The following is a 21,812-nucleotide window of genomic DNA, read 5'->3' on the forward strand; positions in this document are numbered from 1 at the left end:
ACACAATCAATGTTCAAATCATTATTACACATAAAACATCTTCAAGCATATTGGTGTCCATACCTCTGACAAGAAACATAATCAACAACCCTTTGCAACATACCATCAACACAATCATAATAAGCACACCATCAACTTCAATTGTGGGGTGCATACATCAATTGACCCTTTGCCATGAATGCCAAATTTTCCAACAGTCTCTCCCTTTGGCATTGATTTCAATGCATTTGTCCTCCCCCTTCTAAACTGAGAAGCATTTCTCCGTGATTTCTCCTCACCTCTGCTTATCTCCCCCTTTGACATCAATGAAAAGGGGGTGTGGTTCATATTGAAAATCAACAAGGAGATTTTCCTCCATTTTTTTAACACAACCTCATCATCAACTTTGAAATATACCACTATCAAATTATTGGTTCATATTTATTACCCATCAATATGGCTTCATTTCACCTTGTTTATATAGGCTTTTTCATGTTGAGGAACCCTTATTTTTGTATGTACCACAAATATTTTGCTTCAATATTTTGAGCTGAAAAGAATATAGTAATAATCTTTCTCATAATCCTCAAATACCTCATGGCAATGACACTCAAACTAATACAGGATAGATGATTAGCATTATATCATTTGTTTTCATTGCAAAATCCTTACTAACTAATTCACATTCAAGTTGGGAAATGGTTTGAATACATCCTGAAGATGGTACATAATTCCATGGCTAAGTGGAGTCTTGGTTCTCTTCAAAATGATCAGTTTCGCTTTCAACTTAACAATTCTCAATAAAGCTCAGAAATTACCATCATTGTTGGTTGTCTCAAGGCTTCTTTGAAAGTGATTGAAACACATGATCTATTGACAAGAAATTTCATACCCCTGCTACTAAAATTATTTGAAACAATCTTCTCTTCAGGTTTTCCCTTCACATTTTCTCTCCATTCTAATGGATATTTAATCATTAAAGTTGTCAACTCAAGGTGAGGGGAAAAAGAGCTAAACATACTTTTGAGTCTAAAATACCAAGTTCTCTCCATTTGACTCGACTAGTATTTTTGTTGTCTGCCTCTCTCTTTGGGAAACCTTTCTTCATAATCTCTAAAAAACCATCCTTATCTCCAATTTCTTACCCTTAGAATATGAATTCCAAGCTTGTGATGCACTTATTCCCACTACTCATTCCCTCTTCCCATACCCAACTCTTATCCCTCTCTCCCATATCAACTCTCTCCTCTCCTTCGTAATGGTCTTCCTCTCTTCCCAATCTTATCAAACTAAATTTCGATGGTGCCTCCATTGGAAACCCTAGTCCTGCAGGCTATAGAGGAATATTTTGCTCATACACATCATACATTATTCATCTGTATTTTGGTTACATTGGCCACAATAGGAATAATGTAGTAGAATTCAAAGCTCTCGATACAAAAAATTTCCTCCACTCTTAATATCTTTTGCTCATACACATCATACATTATTCATCTGTATTTTGGTTACATTGGCCACAATAGGAATAATGTAGTAGAATTCAAAGCTCTCGATACAAAAAATTTCCTCCACTCTTAATATCTTTTGCTCATACACATCATACATTATTCATCTGTATTTTGGTTACATTGGCCACAATAGGAATAATGTAGTAGAATTCAAAGCTCTCGATACAAAAAATTTCCTCCACTCTTAATTTCTCTCACCTAATCCTTAAAGGGGACTCTCATATTCTTTTTCCCTTGATTATTGATCTCATCTATAGATACTCCTCTCTAAAAATCGCTAAAAGATGGAGACTGGAAAGCACCCTGAATCTCATTAAAAAATTCCTTCATTGAATTTCTATTGCCATTCCGTCACATATCCACAGATCGGCTAATTTATTTGAAGATCAATTAGTTGATGAAGGTTGTGCTACACTCTCTATGTTCAACCACTCTTCTTGATCTTCCTTCCCCCCTTCCTCATTAAAATAGGAATTCCAGGATATAATTCCTCATGATATCAGTACCCCGATGGGGGTGGAAAGCATTGAAATAAATGGGGGTGGGGCTTATTCCCTCCCACATCCACCTCTTGCACATGTATCTCCTTTGAGGAGACTTTAAGAAGTCTTACATCCTAGGATGGGAGGTCAGTTCCCCTTGGAAAACTTATACCAATGCCTATTTACTCCACAACATACACTTTGTTTTAGGCTGGTAGTTTTACCCCAACACTCTCCTTCATCGCTTCCTCCAACTCTTGTCTTTACTCACCATGTGCTTGGATTCTCACTTGGTTTCCTAGGTGCGTTGTCTCCTATCCCTGTTGACTATTTTCCCCTTTATGTTGTTGAATTTTTTAGAAGGGGAAGGCATGGTCCCTCGTTCCACGATAGTGCAACTTAACTAACAATTTGTAATGGTTTTCCTCCTTCATGGCCACTTCATGTAGCTCTCGTCTCACATCATTTCGAGTTTGTTTGTTGTTTTGATGCCTCTAATGGCCATGAAGGAACAAAGAGCTCACTGTAGTCGTGACAATGGAGGTCATGGAGCTTTAGGATATTTTAGAGCATGCCTTCGGGCAAAATCCTTAGCCCGTAGCTTTGATGCCAGCATGTCACCAAACATACAAGAGGAAATTCATTTGGTGGAGGAAGAAATACACCATGAACGACAAGTCACTCTTGATTTTGATGTCATTTCAACCATTACTCCTTAGGTTTCAAATATAGGTAACTCCTATGGCCATCATAACCATTACTTGCATACTATTGATTTATATTAGCATTTCAAGTTGCTACTTGGAAAGATTTTGGTGAATATAAAACAATCCCAAACTAATCTTTTGCACATGTTAGATGAAATTTGAGACCTTATGGTTGTGGAAGGCCAACTGCCTCTATTAGAGATGGGTTCAACTAATCAACTGGTATACTACTCTATCCTCATAATACTCTATTCCATGCACTCTCTCTCAGCTTTGGTTTCTCTAGCCAACCCTTAGGGCTATAGTTATACTTTCATTTATTTCTATGCTTAGTTTAATTTTCTTATTAGCCGAGACTCTGCAGTTCAAGAAGGTTGCTATTTTGGTCTCTTATAGCTGGTATTCCCCTGAGAGGGGCAACAACTGGATTTGGTCATTGTTTTTCATGGACTCTCCTCTAAATTTGCAAGTGCATGAGTGTCTACTTTACTACCTCTGATCCAGTTTCCAAGGTGGCAAGCCAAATACAATAATTATTCCAAATTGATGTAAATATTTTATATTGCAATACAAAGACAACTTACAAAAAAAACTATATATTATCATGGTTTTAATAAAATAAAAAATAAGAATATTTGTATATATAGAGATGTGAAATTTATATAAATATAAATTATATTATTAAGCACTACTGTAGATGAATTTATGTTAGTAAATAAATTATAAATTGGAAGTTAAAAATAGATTTATGTTCAAAAGAATTATAGAATTAAGATGAATTAAAATGGATTTACATTAAAAAATATTATGGAATTAAGATAAATTTACATTGAAATGTATAGTAAAACTAAAACAAATATATGCCATTTCTCTTTTCAATTCAATAAAAAATAATTATACATCATACAAATTAACACACCATTACAAATATATATAACTTCTCTTGTCAATTCAATAAAAAATAATTATACACCATACCAATTAACACACTATTATGAAATATTATATATATATAGATATAATTTTATAATTATATATATAAATATTTATATTAAAATTTAGAATATTTTATTTATAATATAAATTAAAATAATTAATAAATATTACATATTAACTATATATTTAAAATTTTCCCTTAGATTTTCATAAAAACTTGATTCTATCAAAATATATATTCAAATATATATATGTATAACTAATATTCAACAAGAAAATATATGTATAACTAATAAGCAAGAAAATACAAAATTTCCGAATGGTCCAGAAAAAGGTGTCTGCAATCATATTCAATCCATTCAACCATAAATTGTCATATGGGAAAGAAATTAAAATCACGATTCGTGGTAATAAGAAGTTGGTTGTGGTTCATGGGGCTTATTTAAATAATTATATTCTTTGTTTTGAAAGCAGTTTTATAGCTATATATAAATATAATTCGGAAAAAATTAATTATGAATTAACCGGCTTAAATTCATTTTAAATTATGATGTACCAATTTTGGGAACCAATGTCCATACCAAATCCGAATCTCTATATCGCTTCTCATGGCTTAAGCAATAACTGAGATTGATAATATAAAGCAATGCACAGTTTCCTCGAAATTCGTAGTTCGGAGTTTGCCATAGTGGTAAAAAACCAACGTCTCCTTTGTAGTCTAGTTGGTTAGGATACTCCGCTCTCACCTGAGAGACCCGTGTTCAAGTCCCGGCAACGGAAGGTAATTGATTTTGGCGTATTGAAATTGAAATTCTGAAATCTATCAGAATTTTCATTAGATTTTTGCGTTTTGAAATCTATCTCACCTGAGAGATCTGGTTTCAAGTTCCGGCAACTGAAGGTAATTGATTTTGGCGTAGTGAGATTGAAATTTCAATCTCACATGAGAGACCTGGGTCCAAATCCCGGCAACGGAAAGTAATCGATTTTGGCGTAGTGAAATTGAAATTCTGAAATCTGTTAGAATTTTCATTAGATTTTTGCGTATGAAATCTATCAGAATATGAGACCCGGGTTCAAGTCCCGCCAACGGAAGTTAATTGGTTTTGGCGTATTGAAATCTATCAGAATTTCATTAGTATGCTCTCGGTTCCTACAGACAGCCCCGGCTTCAAGTTCCCGCGAAGGCAATGAACAAGATTCTCATTAATATGCTCTCGGTTCTTACACGACAGCTCCGGGTTGAAACCCGGCAATGAAAATCAATTCGTTTTATGTATTGGAAATTTTCCAATGCAGTTTGGATATTGAAATTTATCAGAATTAACAGATTTATAAGGATGAAATCCGAAACAAAGGATATAGATGACCTTCAACTGGTCCACGAACGCACCCCGACTCTTTCGTTTCTTCTACTCAAAGACAAAATGCTCTCAGCATTTTGGAATCTAACGAAATCAGATAAAACAAATTTCATTTTTTCCAACGACCTATGCTCCCAGTGTTTTTGAGCCTAACAAAATCACACAACAAATCGACCACGGGGGGCTCGAACCCACGACCTACGCTCCCAGCATTTTTGAACCCAAGAAAATCACACGACAAATCGACCACACACAGCGTGGGAGTCGAACCCGCGACCTACGCTCTAAGCATTTTTTAACCTAACAAAATCACACGACAAATCGACCCCACACAGCGTGGGAGTCGAACCCACGACCTACGCTCCGAGCATTTTGGAACCTAACAAACAGCGTGGGAGTCGAACCCACGACCTACGCTCCGAGCATTTTGGAACCTAACAAATTCAGACAACAAATCGACCAGCATTTTTGAACCTAAAAGAATCAGACAACAAATCGACCAGCATTTTTGAAGCCTAACAAATTCACACAACAAATCGACCAGCATTTTTGAAACCTAACAAATTCACACAACAAATCGACCAGCATTTTTGAAACCTAAAAGAATCACAACAAATCGACCAGCATTTTTCAACCTAAAAGAATCACACAACTAATCGACCATAGGTGGGGGTCGAACCCAGGACCTGCATCCCAGCATATCGACCAGCATTTTTGAAACCTAAAAGAATCACACAACAAATCGACCAGCATTTTTGAACCTAAAAGAATCACACAACTAATCGACCATAGGTGGGGGTTGAACCCAGGACCTGCGTCCCAGCATTTTTCTACTCGAAGACAAAATTGCTCGTCATCATTTTTGAATCTAACAAAATTTTCCTAACACACGACCTTTATGCCAGCATAGATGAGGTCACACAACCAAACGACCACAGTGGGAGTCGAACCCACGACCTTTTGATCCGAAGTCAAACGCGCTAATCCACTGCGCTATGCGGTCCAGGTTGTAATCAGACATTTTTCAATATTAATATTGGATTCCTGTGGAGACTCTGTGCTATACTGATGTGATGACAGACTACATCATAGCTCCCTTTCTTTAACTCTCAGGATTTTCCTCGTAAAAGGGCAATTAAGAAATTGCGTCTGCAGCCTGCAATTGTATTTTATTTCCTTTTGCCGTTCCAAGTGCATGTAATCAAACTCGAGAAAGCAGTATAGTTATTGCGACCCGGTTTCTCATGCCATACACACAGGCATACTAGATAATTGGACTGAATTTACCATTTCATTAAATATCAGTTTGAAAATCCGATTCTCGTAATTACAGGGGAGCGGGTTTTGCAATTTTATTATTTCATGCGTAAAAAAAATCATTGAATTGAGTAACCCTGCAAAACTGAGAGCAAATTTAAATTTTTCTCACCTTTTGTCCTTTTATTTTGGAAATTGTTCTCAGAACCTTCTCTGTGTAGATCATTTTCTAGTTTTAAATTTCAATTTGTTAAAATTTTAAATCGATCCTTCTTTGTAAATCATTTCCTATTTTGAATTTCACATTTTTAAAACCCTTTCAATCTCTACTGCAGTATGAATTACTTGAAAGTATGAACATTTCTTAAAAAATTACATAACTGACTCCTTGCTACAGTTTGCCTCTCTGAATTCTTTAAAATTTGCATCATTTTTATTTTAGATTTTACATCAACTTAAATCTTCAAATTCCGTACTACAACCTAATCTTCTACATGACCGTGAGTTGTGGACAATGACTACATTTTAAGTTTCTAAAATTCCATAAGTTTGCATAATGTAGGTATGTGTAGGCTAATTTTATTGTCCTTTTCAATCTTATATTTCATTTAAAAAATATCCCTGAAATATATTTTGTATACTATGGAACAATGCCTCTCATGGTTATCTCCAACTCACAATTCAAAATGATGATTCAATTGGTATTCAAAATTGATGGAAGCTTTGGCTTTTCCATGGCATGTAATGTCACAGTATCAATTGCTCTAATACTAGACAATTTTGTTGCATGATGTAAAAATGATTAGAAGTTTTTGTCACACTCTTTTAAATGAGGGAAAATGAGGTTTTCTTCACAATCCAGTCTTGGAAGTGATCCATGTGGATATTTGTGGCCATCCGCCTATTCCACTTAGACCCCCAACACTATTTTCTTTCAGTTTCCTAATTTTTAGTACAATTTACTATTTTTGGCAGTTTTTCAAGTCCTGAACTCCCAGAGCCGTATTTTTGTTGTCTGCCTCTCTCTTTGGGAAACCTTTCTTCATAATCTCCAATAAACCATCCTTATCTCCAATTTGTTAGCCTTAGAATATGAATTCCAAGATTGTGATGCACTTATTCCCACTACTCTTAATATTTCCTCTTCACATGCCCAACTCTCATCTCCCCCTCCCACATCAACTCTCTCCTCCCCTTCGTAATGGTCTTCCTCTCCTCCCAATTTTATCAAACTAAACTTCGATGGTGCCTCCAAGGGAAACCCTAGTCCTGCAGGTTACAGAGGAATCTTTTGCTCATACACATTAGACATTATTCATGTATATTTTGGTTACATTGGCCACAATAGCAATAATGTAGTAGAACTCAAAGCTCTTGATACAAAAAATTTCCTCCACTCTTAATTTCTCTCACCTAAGCCTTAAAGGGGACTCTCATATTCTTTTCTCCTTGATTACTGATCTCCTCTATAGATACTTCTCTCTAAAAATCGCTAAAAGATGGAGACTGGAAAGCACCCTGAATCTCATTAAAAAACTCCTTCATCGAATTTCTACTGCCATTCCCTCACATATCCACAGATCGACTAATTGATTTGCAGATCAATTAGTTGATGAAGGTTGTGCTACACTCTCTATGTTCAACCACTCTTCTTGGTCTTCCTTCCCCGCTTCCTCATTAAAATAGGAATTCCAGGATGTAATTGCTCATGATATCAGTGCCCAGATGGGGGTGGAAGACATTGAAATAAATTGGGGTGGGGCTTATGCCCTCCTACATCCACCTCTTGCACATGTATCTCCTTTGAGGAGAATTTAAGAAGTATTACATCCTAAGATGGGAGATCGGTTCCCCTTGGAAAACTTATACCAATGCCTTTTTACTCCACAACATGCAATTTGTTTTAGGCTGGTAGTTTTATCCCAACACTCTCCTTCATCACTTCCTCCAACTCTTGTCTTTACTCACCATGTGCTTGGAATCTCACTTGGTTCCCTAGGTGCGTTGTCTCCTATCCCTGCTGACTATTTTTCCCTTTATGTTGTTGAATTTTTTAGAAGGGGAAGGCATGGTCCCTTGTTCCACGCTAATGCAACCTAAATAGCAATTTGTAATGGTTTTCCTCTTTCATGGCCACTTCATGTAGCTCTCCTCTCACATCATTTCGAGTTTGTGTGATGTTTTGATGCCTCTACTGGCCATGAGGGAATAAAGATCTCACTATAGCAGTGACAATGGAGGTCATGGAGCTTTAGGATGTCTTAGAGCATGCCTTCGGGCAAAATCCTCAGCTCGTAGCTTTCATGCCAGCATGCCACCAAACATACAAGAGGAAATTCATTTGGTGGAGAAAGAAATCCACCATGAACGACAAGTCACTCTTGATTCTAATGTCATGGTAGCCATTACTCCTTAGGTTCCAGATATAGGTAATTCTTGTGGCCATCATTGTTGATAATGCAACAAGATGATTGAGCTTAGTGGAAAGAAGTCGCCTTCACTAAGTGGGCCCGCAGGCTATTTTTGGCGCAAAGTCTATTTTTTGACTATGTCTATTGTTAGACATATGGATCATGGTCTATGAGTTGCAAGATGCTATTTGTGGATGATTGGTCATGTTGGTAAAAATAGATGGACTTCTATTTTTAGACATATGGGCGGTTTCTATTTTTAGACTGCCAAGCTAAAAATAGAATAGTTGAATATTATTAGCTCATAATAATATTTGGACTATAAACATTATCTTATCCTCTTGGAGCACTTCAGTTTGAGCTACAGATGTGGCACATGCAGTTGTAAGAAGGAAATACGCTTTTCTTATGAGTCAGTTGAGCTATTGCATGGTGGACTTCAGTTAGAACTCAAGTGATTGAGTTTGGTGGAGTTGATGGAGTTGTGTTCAGTTTGACTTGGTTGAACTAGCTGTATTTAGTTTAACTGCAAATACACTAGTGATGAGTGATGTGAATTAATTGTTAATTAATTCACTAATTATTAACTCATAAAGCAACTAAAGAATACTTCAGTTAACTCAGTGCATGGACAGTTCAGTGGAGACAGGTGTTAGAGGTTGAGATTGCTATCAGTTGTGACTATAGTTGTGCATGAGATTTGCACAATCAATGGATTGAGTATTGCCAATGAGGATTGCGTGGTTCAGCAAAGGAAATACGAGTTTGGATCAACCATTCTCATCTATTCTCATGCAAGATTGCGCAGTGGAGGCAAGCAAGCAGTGGAGGAGATTTGAACCTGTGATTGATTCAGATCTGAGCTAGTTTTGTGTGTAACAGGTGGAGATAGTACTGAGTACTTGTGAGGAGTATTTTACTATGTATTGTTACATGTTCTCAATCATTATAATATACAGATAGTGTGGGGTTTTTAGCTGTATGCTTTCCTCGGGTTACATACTGTGTTAATGTGTGCATGCGATTGATGTTTCATTGTTTTTAATTCCGCAGAATTGATGATCAAAGTAGAGGAGGTTATGTATTATGCATGCATTCCGCAATAGTGTATAATTAGGATAATCTCTGTGAATAAGTGTCATATTATTCAAAATTTCTACATGGTATCAGAGCAGAGTTGATCATCAAATCTATTATTCAGAAAGTGGTTACATTTTATTTCTTCAGGAAGAGTCTGTAATCGGGCCAGGTAGCCTCTGGATTCATCCTTCCTTTGGAAGGTGAGATATCTGGTAAAAGCCCATACAGTCAATCTCTGTACGAGAAATACTTTGTTCTCACGAATTTTAGATCAGAAGCGGTTGAGTTTTGAGCTGGTGGAATTCGAATTTGCAGCAGTGTTTTCTTGGTGTCAAAGTTGAAATGTCTTTCAACAGATTGCGATTGGAGTATGCCCTTGAGGGCAACTCGAACTATATTTCATGGAAAGACAGGATGGAGGCGGTGTTAGATGACAATGGGTTGAAGGAGTTCATAGAGGCTGAGGTCCCAAAGCCTATTGATACTGCTCAAGTTGAGGCTTGGCAAAAGAAGACAACAAAGTGTTGAAGGATTCTGTTGGAGGGTGTGAAGGATCACATTGTGTCCAGCCTGCATGGAAAGGCTTCTCCATACTTGATGTGGAAAGCGTTGACAGATCTATTCCAAAGCAAGAGCGACCAGAGGAAGTTGGCGCTCAAGGATAAACTCAGAAACATTAAGTGTGAGAAGGGAGACAGTATGCCCAAGTATCTCACGAAGTTCACTCAATGCAGGGATGAGCTGGGAAGTGTGGGGGTGACTGTCGATGATGAGGACTTGGTGAGCTTGGCTCTCCTTGGTCTTCCGAAGAGTTGGCATTCCTATCAGGACTCTGTCAATGGTCGGGAGAAATTGCCAGGATGGGAGAGACTTTGGTTGGATCTTGTGTAGGAGGAGATCAGGCGAAATACCAGGGATGGATCTTCATCAAAGGCACATGATGAAGAAAATTGCGCTTTGGCTGCCAAAGCAAAGAAGGGGAAGAACAAGAAAGCTTCTCATTTCGGTGCGAAAGGCAAGAAGCAGGACATGTCCAAGGTGAAGTGCTTTCACTGTCACCAGCACGGACACTATGCCACAAATTGTCTGCAGAAGAAGAAAAATAAGCAAACTGCTGGATCTGCAGCAGGAGAGGCCTTAGCCTCACAGTTTGAGCTTGATTTTTCGTTGATCGCATGCTTGGTATCAAGTGTGATGGGATCGGTATGGTTCTTGGACAGTGGTGCATCTTTTCACATGACAGGAGATCGAGATTTGTTTTCTGATCTGGAGGAGAAAGATCTTGGAGTGCACATCGAGATGGGTGATGATGGTAGATACAGTGCGATCGGTATCGGTACCATTTCCTTTGAGAGGGAGTCTGGTAAACCCTTCGTATTGAAGGAAGTGATGCATGTTCCAGGATTGAAGAAGAATCTTATCTATGTGGCGATGTTAGAAGACAAGGGATATGATGTTGTTTTCAGCGAGGGAAAGGCTTTCCTACGCAGTAAGACAACTGGAGAAACCCGGAAGATAGGGGTTCGAGTCAAGAACCTTTATCAGTTGCATGTAGATGGCTGCGCAACAATGGCATGCAAGGCAGAAGGATTGGTGAGCCGGGATGATGGCGAGCTGTGGCATAGGAGATTGGGCCACCTTCACCATGGAGCCTTGAAGATACTATAGCAGATTACTACTGGGCTCCCTAAAGGCACTCTTGTGCAGTCAGATCAGTGAAAGGGGTGTAATTTGGAAAATTTGTGAAAGCCACCTTTCACGAGAAGGATAGTCGCGCCACGACGATCCTTGATAGAATTCACACAGATGTGTTTGGACCTTTCTCAATAGCTTCGACAGCAAAGCACAGGTACTATGTGATCTTTGTTGATGATTTCTCTCGAAAGTGCTGGATCTTCTTCATGCAGAAGAAGAGCGAGACATACTCAAAGTTCTGTGAGTTCAAAGCACTGGTCGAGAAGGAGTCGGGGAAGAAGGTGAAGGCTCTTAGGAGTGACAATGGTGGTGAATACATCTCTGGCGATTTCAAGGACTTCTGCAGCGCAGAAGGGATTTGAAGAGAGCTCATAGCTCCCCATAACCCACAGCAGAACGGGGTTGCTGAGCGAAAGAACATAATGATCATGGGTGCTGCATGGGCGATGTTGCATGATCAGGACCTACCCCTTCACTTGTGGGCGAAAGCATGCAATACTGCAGTATATGTGCAGAACCGTTGTCCTCGCAGGATACTTGGCATGAGTACACCCGAGGAGGCTTATTCTGGTAAGAGGCCTGATATTTCTCATTTGAGGATTTTTGGTACTAATGTTTACATGCATGTGACGAAGGATGCCAGGAAGAAGCTGGAGTCGACCGCAGAAGTTGGGATATTTGTGGGGTACACTGATACGCCCCACAACTATCGTGTGTATTTGCCAGACAGTCGCAAGATTGTTGTGCGACGGGATATAAAATTTCAGGAGGAGAAAGCCATGAAGTGTTCGCTTGCGAGGGAGCCACACTTGCATGCAGATGAGGAGCTATTAGTTCCTAAGGATGAGCTCCAGGACGTGGATCAGCCACAGGATGAAGTTCATGGAGTGGAAGAGACCACTCATGCAGTGCCAACCATTAGAGGGCGAAAGCGCATTACAGAAGCTGAGCGACTGGCTCAAGATGCAGAGAAGGTTGTAGGACCACCTACAACTCAATGCATACACAGAGACAGTCACCTGATCGGTACACTGGATACATGGCTCTTGTGAGCAAATGTGTTGTGACTAAGCCATCCTCTTTTGAGGAAGCTGTGGAGGATCCCGCATGGGTAGATGCCATGGTGGAAGAGTATGATTCGATTGTCAGAAACAGTGCATGGGAGATTGTCCCAAGACCGGAAGGGAAATCAGTGGTGGGTTCGAGATGGATCTACAAAGTGAAGTAGGCAGCTGACGGGAGTGTGGAGAAGTACAAGGCAAGATTTGTTGCCCGAGGCTTTTCACAGATAGAGGGGATCGATTATGAGGAGACCTTTGCACCTGTCACAAGGTATTCTTCCATACGGATGATTCTTGCTCTCTTAGCGCAGATGTGGTGGCACATTCATCAGATGGATGTGAAGACTATGTTCCTCAACGGAGTCATTGAGGAGGAGGTGTACATAGAGTAGCCCGAAGGTTTCGAGATCTTCAGCAGCGAGTCGCATGTGTGCAGGCTCAAGAGAGCGCGTATGGGTTGAAACAAGCACCACGTGCTTGGTACACACGGGTAGACAGTTATTTCACCGGACTTGGATTCTCCAAGAGTGAGGCGTATCCTAACCTATACCAGATTGTGGTGGAGGGTAAGTTGCTTATCATTGTACTTTATGTAGATGATTTGATTCTGACGGGTGATGAGCTGTTGATACTTTCATGCAAGGAGGATCTTGCTAAGGAGTTTGAGATGAAGGACTTGGGCCTCCATTATTTCCTGGGATTGGAAATTTGGTAACGCAGTGATGGACTATTTGTTTCTCAGGGTAAGTATGCTCGGGAGATATTGGAGAAGTTCAACATGCATGGTTGCAAACCTGTTGATACTCCTCTTCCTGGAGGTTGGAGGAAGGAGGATGCTACTTCATCAAAAGTAGTGGATGCCATTGTTTATCGACAGTTGGTGGGGTCGCTTATGTATCTGGTCAATACACGACCCGATATATGCTATGCTGTTAACCAGCTTTCACAAGCTATGGTTAAGCCAACCAAGCTCTTCTAGAAGGCAGGCAAGCATGTATTGCATTATCTCAGAGGCACATCAGGATATGGATTGTGGTACAGACAGGAGGATGAGGTGAAGCTATGTGGCTTCACATATGCAGATTGGGCAGGGAGCCCAACTGATAAAAAGAGCACATCTGGAGGGATCTTCAGTATCGGATCGACAACAGTTTCTTGGTACAGCAGGAAGCAGAGATCCGTGGCACTTAGTTCAGCAGAGGCCGAGTATATGGCAACAAGTTTGGCTGCATGCGAGGCTATATGGATGAGGAAGATCCTAGTCGGGTTGTTCGGTTCATGCTTGGAGCCTACAATGATTTATTGTGATAACCAGAGTTGCATTAAACTCTTGGCTAATCTAGTATTTCATGATAGATCTAAGCACATTGACATCAGGTACCATCATATTAGAGATTGTGTGCAGCGGAGAATCATGTTACTTTCATACATTTCAACGGAGGATTAGGATGATGATATCTTGACGAAGGCGCTCACCATGAGCAAATTCGAATACCACCAAGGCAGGATAGGGGTTGCTGATAATCCATATCTTGTTGAGAGGGAGTGTTGAGAATGCAACAAGATGATGGAGCTTAGTGGAAAGAAGTCGCCTTCACTAAGTGGGCCCACAGGCTATTTTTGGTGCAAAGTCTATTTTTAGACTATGTCTATTTTTAGACATATGGATCATGGTCTATGAGTTGCAGGATGCTATTTGTGGATGATTGGTCATGTTGGTAAAAATAGATGGCCTTCTATTTTTAGACATATGGGCGGTTTCTATTTTTAGACTGTCGGGCTAAAAATAGAACAATCGAATATTATTAGCTCATAATAATATTTGGACTATAAACATTATCTTATCCTCTTGGAGCACTTCAGTTTGAGCTACAGATGTGGCACATGCAGCTGTCAGAAGGAAATATGTTTTTCTTATGAGTCAGTTGAGCTATTCCATGGTGGACTTCAGTTAGAACTCAAGTGATTGAGTTTGGTGGAGTTGATTGAGGAGTTGATGGAGTTGTGTTCAGTTTGACTTGGTTGAACTAGTTGTATTTAGTTTAACTGCAAATACACTAGTGATGAGTGATGTGAATTAATTGTTAATTAATTCACTAATTATTAACTCATAAAGCAACTAAAGAATACATTAGTTAACTCAGTGCATGGACAGTTCAATGGAGACAGGTGTTAGAGGTTGAGATTGCTATCAGTTGTGACAATAGTTGTGCATGAGATTTGCACAATCAATGGATTGAGTATTGCCAATGAAGATTGCATGGTTCAGCCAATGAAATACGAGTTTGGATCAGCCATTCTTATCTATTCTCATGCAGGATTGCGCAGTGGAGGCAGGCAAGCAGTAGAGGAGATTTGAACCTGTGATTGATTCAGATCTGAGCTAGTTTTGTGTGTAACAGGTGGAGATAGTACTGAGTACTTGTGAGGAGTATTGTACTATGTATTGTCACATGTTCTCAATCATTATAATATACAAATAGTGTGGGGTTTTCAGTTGTATGCTTTCCTCGAGTTACATACTGTGTTAATGTGTGCATGCGATTGATGTTTCATTGTTTTTAATTCCGCAAAAATGATGATCAACGTAGAGGAGGTTATGTATTATGCATGTATTCTGCGATAGTGTATAATCGGAATAATCTCTGTGAATAAGTGTCATATTATTCAAAATTTCTACAATCATAATCATTACTTGCAAACTATTGATTTATATTGGCATGTCAGGTTGCTACTTGGAAAATTTTTGGTGAATAGAAAACAATCCCAGACTAATCTTTTGCACATGTTAGATGAAATTTGAGACCTTATGCTTGTGGAAGGCCAACTGCCTCTATTTGAGATGGGTTCACCATCTATCTCTTTGGTTCCTGCACAATGAAAGTTTGAGGAACAACTAATCAACCGATATACTTCTCTATCCTCATAATACTCTATTCCATGCAGTGCTCTCTCAACTTTGGTTTCTCTAGCCAACCCGGCTATAGTTATACTTTCCTTTATTTCTATGCTTAGTTTAATTTTCTTATTAGCCCAGACCCTGCAGTTCAACAAGGTTGCTATTTTGGTCTCTTATTGCTGGTATCTCCCTGAGTGGGGCAACAACTGGATTTGGTCATTGTTTTTCATGGACTCTCCTCTAAATTTGCAAGTGCATGAATGTCTACTTTACTACCTCTTATCCAGTTTCCAAGGTGGCAGGCCAAATGCAATAATTATTCCAAAGTGATGTAAATATTTTATATTGCAATACAAAGACAACTTACCAAAAAAATCTACATATTATCATGGTTTTAATAAAATAAAAAATAATAATATTTGTATATATAGAGATGTGAAATTTATATAAATATAAATTATATTATTAAGAACTAGTGTGGATCCATCTTAACATCAGATGCACCAAGTGCAGAGAGGAATCAAATCTCTCTATGTGCAAATATTTTCTCAAGTTTTGCACTCAAAAAGAAGTTTGCATCTCTAGAGATTTGATCCCTCTCAACCCTTGGTAGATCCGAAGTTAAGATAAATTTATGTTGGTAAATAAATTATAAATTAAAAATTAAAAATAGATTTATGTTCAAAAGAATTATAGAATTAAAATGAATTAAAATAAATTTACATTGTATTGTAGAACTAAAACAAATATATGTCACTTCTCTTGTCAATTCAATAAAAAATAATTATACATCATACAAGTTAACATATCATTACAAATATATGCGACTTCTCTAATATATTCAATAAAAAAATAATTATGCATCGTACAAATTAACATACCATATATATATATATATTCTTTATTTTATAATTTTATATATAAATATTTATTTTATAATTTAAAATATTTTATTTATGATCTAAATTGAAATAATTTTTAAATACCACATATTAACTATATATTTAAGATTTTCCTTTATTTTTTCATAAAAACTCACTTTTATCTAAATATATATTTATATATATATAGATATAACTATAATATATAGATATATATATGTGGAAGAAAATACAAAATTTCCGAATGGTCCAGAAAAAGGTGTCTGCAATCATATTCAATCAATTCAACCATAAATTGTCATATGGTAAAGAAATTAAAATCACGATTCATGGTAATAAGAAGTTAGTTGTAGTTCATGGGGTTTATAATTTTTTATTTTTCTTAAGTAATTCTATTGTTTGTCTTGAAAGCATTTTTATACCTATATATGCATAAATATAATTTGGAAAAAATATATTGTAGTTTCTTAATGTCTTAAGATATTTTAGAAGTGGTATGTTTTTATTTATTAAAAGGGTTATTCAATATATATATATTTTTATTTTTTTTTAAGGTAAAGATGAAAATTAGTTTGATGTACTAAATTATAGAAGTGGTATGTTTTTATTTACTAAAAGAGTTATTCAAAATATATATATATATATATATATATATATATATATATATATTTATTTTAAGTAAGAACGAAAATTAGTTTGATGTACTAAATTATAAATTTGCAAGTTTAAGAATTTTATTTTATTTTCTTTTTTTTTCTATGTAAAACTATTTTATTAATATGAAACAAAATATAATTACATCGAGGCACGGGCCTCAGCAGTGTTGAACATCATTTATAAAAAAATATAACAGTCTAATCTCGACTGCCCCATTGATGGGGAAACCAGTCTATGAAAGCAGAAAAACCCACACAGGGGTTACCAGTTTTGACCAAAAATACCAAACATTGCAAAAATAACCAAGAAAGTTTTAACAAAACAAATCATAACAAAAATTATCCAGTCAGCAAAAGAACACCCAGCTGGCAGAAGGGCACCACCTGCAGAAATTTTGAATAATAAACACTTATTCAACAGAGATTATCCCAATTATACACTATTGTGGAATACATGCACAATACATAACCTCCTCTACGTTGATCATCAATTTAGCAGCATCAAAAACAATGAAACATCAATCGCATGCACACATTAACACAGTATGTAACCCAGGGAAAGCTTACCGCTGAAACCCCACACTATCTGTATATTAATGATTGAGAACATGTAACAATACATAGTACAATACTCCTCTCAAGTATCCAACACTATCTCCACCTGTTACACACAAAACTAGCTCAGATCCGAACAAGTCACAGGTTCAAATCTTCTCCACTGCTTTCCTTGCCTCTATTGCACAATACCATGTGAAAATCACTCACACTGAAAATCACGTGAGCACAGGGTATTTCACTGGGCATATACTGCGCAATCCTCATGGGCATACTCAATCCATTGATTGTGCAAGATCTCATGCACAAGTATAGTCACAACTGATAGCAATCTCAACCTCTAACACATGTCTCCACTGAACACAACTCCATCAACTCCACATCCAACTCCATAGAACTCACATGCATGAGTTCTAATTGAAGTCCTCCATGCAATAGCTCAACTGACCATAAGAAAAGCGCATTTCCTTCTGACAGCTACATGTGCCACATCTGTAGCTCAAACTGAAGTGCTCTAAGAGGATAAGATAATGTTTATAGTCTAAATATTATTATGAGACAATAATATTTGACTTTTCTATTTTTAGCCTGACAGTCTAAAAATAGACTTTGATCACTCCGCTGTGAACCAGAAATAGAAGTCCATCTATTTTTTCCAACATGACCAATCATCCATAAACAACACACTGCAACTCATAGACCATGATCCATATGTCTAAAAATAGACATAGTCTAAAAATAGACTTTGCGCCATAATTTGCCTGCGGGCCCACTTAGTGAAGGCGAATTCTTTCCACTAAGCTCCATCATCTTGTTTCATTCTCAACACCACCTGGCTGCCAAGTGTCAATCTTAGAGGTTTTCTGGGGTAGGCTCTTCCTCAATAAGACATGCGTACTGGTACCACTCCTCCTCCTCTGCTGACGTGCCGCTCTGAATTCCACGAGCTGGTTGAGTGCCAGCGGAGCTGCCTGCTGTTGCATGCGGACCGGACATGTCTCCCGCTTTGCCTCCTGGTGCCTGCGTGTCTCCAACTCTGCCTTCAGCAACCTGCTGACTGCCAACCAACTCCTTTCCATGCGGGGTGACAACATCCTCGACCAACTGCTGCTTGCCTGGGTCACGAGCGCTCCTGTTCCTTTGAGCGGCCCTCTGCTGCTCACCATTGTTCTCTGGTGGAGCTTCCTGCGGGTCGTTTTCCTCAGAGAAGGTGATGGTGACTGTGGCAGTGATAACAGGCCTATGCAGGGTGCTGTGGAAACGAAATTGAGTCGTGTGGGGAGCGGGGTGAGGGGGAAGGGGAAAATTGGCCGTATGAACAGCTGTGTCCCTCCTGCCGGCACCATGGAGCCGAGCCCGACCTCTGCCATTGTGGGTATCAGGATACCGGCCAGAGAAGGAGCTATGAGGATTTGAAATGTCAGGAAAAGAGGAGGGGGAGGCAGATTCTGGGCTGGGCGTAGCAGGAGGACGGATGCCTTCGCCACGACTGCCCCCTCTTCTGCTACGCATTCGGTGGCAGATGCGAGCCATGGCGGGATTCGACGCAGAGCTACCAATGGGGAGATTGGCGGAATGGCTAAGCAGGGAGTAGGCAGAGGAAGTCTGAGCTGGAGTCAGATTGCAGAGCCTGGTGTGGGAGAAATGATACCCATTACCAAGGTCTACACAGCTGAGCAGCCAACAACGGCTTCCCGTGACTGTGCGAGAACAAGGCTCCGCTGCCTGAGGAGGGCAAATGCTGTGGAGTAGAGGAGGAAGAACAACATTATGGTCTGTGGAGGCCATTGCTATGAGCATGATGGAGAGATCTCGACTAGAGCACCCAATTAATGTCACCTGCAAGGCGCCATGAATTCCTTTCAGGCTGGCTTGGGAGGGGATGCAGGCGGCCATGTGGCTAGTCCTCCCGCCGCCCGTCCGTCTAATCACCATTAATGGCATGATTATCACCCGCATCTGAATAAGTTTAAGAAATTATAATTGAAAGGTATTTAAGTCTATTATATCGACCATACCAATTTTTAATATCACTAGATTTTTTTGGTGGTATATTCTCTAACTTATGTTGGTAAATTACCACATTAATGAAATAAACTCTAGGACTATTTTTTAATAATATATTCTCTCATCTAGGTTGAACGTGGACCACTTTAAAGAAATAAACTCTGTCACTATTATATTAGACAAATCCACTAGGAAAAATTACTGGTCATGGATTCATTAACCATAAAATATTTTTATTTATTATTTATTATTTAAAATTATAAATAATATTTTTAAAATATTATAAATCAAATTTCAAGAAATAGTATATGCCGTTGTATACATATTAATTTCAAAAATTTATTCATACCCTATTACATAGAGGAAAAAATCTTTTATTGTAATTTAACCAGGTTAAATTTATTTTAAATTCTGATCTACCAATTTCGAGAACCAGCGTCCATACCAAATCCGAATCTCTGTATATGCTTCTCATGGTTTGAGCAATAACTGAGATTGAGATTGATAATGTAATGCAATGCACAGTTTCCTCCGAGTTTGGAGTTCTTCTCGTTTGTCTGATTTTGGCCATATAGTTATTTAATTTAGTCTGCATAGCTTTTCCGTTGTAGTCTAGTTGGTTAGGATACTCGGCTCTCACCCGAGAGACCCGGGTTCAAGTCCCGGCAACGGAAGTTTAATGATTTTGGCGGATTGAAATTGAAATTCTGAAATCTATTAGAATTTTTATTAGATTTTTGCGTATTGAAATTGAAATTTCAGTCTCACCTGAGGGACCAGGGTTCAAGTCCCTGCAACGGAAGGTTATTGATTTTGGCGTATCGAAATTGAAATTCTGAAATCTATCAGAATTTTCATTAGGTTTTTACGTATTGAAATCTGTCAGAATGAAACCCGGGTTCAAGTCCCGCCAACGGAAGTTAATTGGTTTTGGCGTATTGAAATCTATCAGAATTTCATTAGAATGCTCTCGGTTCCTACAGACAGCCCCGGTTTAAGTTCCGGCAACGGCAATGAATCAGATTTTGATTAATATGCTCTCGGTTCTTAGACGACAGCCCCGGGTTGAAACCCGGCAATGAAAATCAACTCGTTTTACGTATTGAAAAATTTCCAATGCAGTTTGCATATTGAAATTTATCAGAATTAACAGATATATAAGGATGAAAACCGAAACAAAGGATATAGATGACCTTCAACTGGTACACGAACGCACCTCGACTCTTTCGTTTCTGAACCTAACGAAATCACATAAAACAAATTTCATTTTTTCTAACCCACGACCTATGCTCCCAGGATCTTTGAACCTAACAAAATCACACAACAAATCGACCACGTGGGAGTCGAACCCATGACCTACGCTCAAATCACATAAAACAAATTACATTTTTTCTAACCCACGACCTATGCTCCCAGGATTTTTGAACCTAACAAAATCACACAACAAATCGACCACGTGGGAGTCGAACCCACGACCTACGCTCCCAGCATTTTTGAACCTTACAAAATCACACAACAAATCGACCACACAGCGTGGGAGTCGAATCCGCGACCTACGCTCCAAGCATTTTTGAACCTGACAAAATCACACAACAAATCGACCACACAGCGTGGGAGTCGAACCCGCGACCTACGCTCCAAGCATTTTTGAACCTGACAAAATTACACAATAAATCGACCACACACAGCGTGGGAATCGAACCCACGACCTACGCTCCGAGCATTTTTGAACCTAACAAATTCACACAACAAATCGACCAGCACTTTTGAAACCTAACAAATTCACACAACAAATCGACCAGCATTTTTGAAACCTAAAAGAATCACACAACTGATCAACCATAGGTCGGGATCGAACCCAGGATTTTTCTACTCGAAGACAAAAATGCTCGTCATCATTTTTGAATCTAACAAAATTTTCCTAACACACGACGTTTATTCTCAGAAGACCTGAGAAAGTAGAACAACCAAACGACCGCAGTGGGAGTCGAACCCACGACCTTTTGATCCGAAGTCAAACGCGCTAATCCACTGCGCTATGCGGTCCAGGTTGTAATTTAACATTTTTCAATATTAATATTGGATTCCTGTGGAGACTCTGTGCTATACTGATGTGATGACAGACTACATCATAGCTCCCTTTCTTTAACTCTCAGGATTTTCCTCGTAAAAGGGCAATTAAGAAATTGCGTCTGCAGCCTGCAATTGTATTTTATTTCCTTTTGCCCTTCCAAGTGCATGTACTCAACTCGAGAAAGCAGTATAGTTATTTCGACCCGCTTTCTTAATTGGAATGAATTTATCATTTCATTAAATATCAGTTTCAAAATCCGA

At 38.5% G+C, this 21,812-nt stretch overlaps 3 non-coding genes across 3 annotated transcripts; 1 reads left to right on the plus strand and 2 right to left on the minus strand.

Moving 5' to 3' along the window:
• Positions 1 to 5,905: 5,905 nt before the first annotated feature.
• Positions 5,906 to 5,979, minus strand: TRNAR-UCG (transfer RNA arginine (anticodon UCG)). The gene has a single exon. It is a non-coding gene; the product is annotated as a tRNA-Arg (tRNA).
• A 14,100-nt stretch (positions 5,980 to 20,079) lies between these two features.
• Positions 20,080 to 20,152, plus strand: TRNAE-CUC (transfer RNA glutamic acid (anticodon CUC)). The gene has a single exon. It is a non-coding gene; the product is annotated as a tRNA-Glu (tRNA).
• A 1,298-nt stretch (positions 20,153 to 21,450) lies between these two features.
• TRNAR-UCG (transfer RNA arginine (anticodon UCG)) lies at positions 21,451 to 21,524 on the minus strand. Its single transcript has one exon. It is a non-coding gene; the product is annotated as a tRNA-Arg (tRNA).
• Positions 21,525 to 21,812: the final 288 nt, after the last annotated feature.

The sequence above is a fragment of the Pinus tabuliformis genome, chromosome 6, assembly GCF_031772625.1.
Source record: "Pinus tabuliformis cultivar Carrire ecotype Pingquan chromosome 6, CPIR1, whole genome shotgun sequence".
In the NCBI taxonomy this organism is placed as follows: domain Eukaryota; kingdom Viridiplantae; phylum Streptophyta; class Pinopsida; order Pinales; family Pinaceae; genus Pinus; species Pinus tabuliformis.